General features: G+C 39.1%; 1 non-coding gene across 1 annotated transcript; it reads left to right on the top strand.

Moving 5' to 3' along the window:
• The first annotated feature begins 303 nt into the window (after window positions 1-303).
• On the top strand, window positions 304-467 carry LOC115868362. The gene has a single exon (XR_004045538.1). It is a non-coding gene; the product is annotated as a U1 spliceosomal RNA (small nuclear RNA).
• The last annotated feature ends 412 nt before the right edge of the window (window positions 468-879 follow it).

The raw sequence follows: 879 nt of genomic DNA on the forward strand, positions 1-879 counted from the left end.
GCTGTCAACTTCTGAGACATTAACACTGAGAACATTATGACTAGCAGCAAAACATTGTCTGGGCTGGAAGACACCAAGAAATAGAAATAGGAAGAGAATATGCCTCAAAGTCAAGTCTGCCATAATAATGTGGATCTAATAAAGCTATAGGAATCTTCACTTGTTAATGGAGCACAACTCACAATACGAAGGAACAGCTGCAAACAGCCATTGACAATCAGAACATTGAATACATGAAGTGTGAGTCTAGTAAAATTGGGAGTATTCAAAAATGAAATGGAACACATAAAAATCAATATCCTTATACTTATCTGGCAGGGGAGATACCATGATCATGAAGGTGGTTTTCCCAGGGTGAGGCTCACCCATTGCACTCCAGATGTGCTGACCCTTGCGATTTCCCCAAATGTGGGAAACTCGACTGCATAATTTGTGGTAGTGGGGGACTGCGTTTGCGCTATCCCCTAGGGAAAAAAAAATCAATATCCTAGGCTGAACTGAAATGGACTGGTATTGGCCAATTTAAATCAATTATATGGTTTAGTATATGGTGAATGTCAAGTACAAGAGGAATAACGCCACATTCTTCATTTAAAAAAATTCAAGATTCATCTTGAATTCTGAGATAGGATAGTATCTACACATCAACAAATAAATGCAGTCAGTACAATTATTATTCAAATTTATGTACCAACCACTAAAGTTAGTGATTAAGAGATTAAAGAATCCTGCCACATTCTATGATGCTCACCTTCCCAACACAACCGCTGAAGACAAAGCAGGCAAATAAGCAAATGTGGTGAAGAAAGCTGATGGTGCCCGGCTATCAAAAGATATAGCGTCTGGGGTCTTAAAAGCTTGAAGGTAAGCAAGCGGCCA

The sequence above is a fragment of the Echinops telfairi genome, unplaced genomic scaffold, assembly GCF_000313985.2.
Source record: "Echinops telfairi isolate 266 unplaced genomic scaffold, ASM31398v2 ScPeMD7_9;HRSCAF=40, whole genome shotgun sequence".
NCBI classification, from domain to species: Eukaryota; Metazoa; Chordata; class Mammalia; order Afrosoricida; family Tenrecidae; genus Echinops; species Echinops telfairi.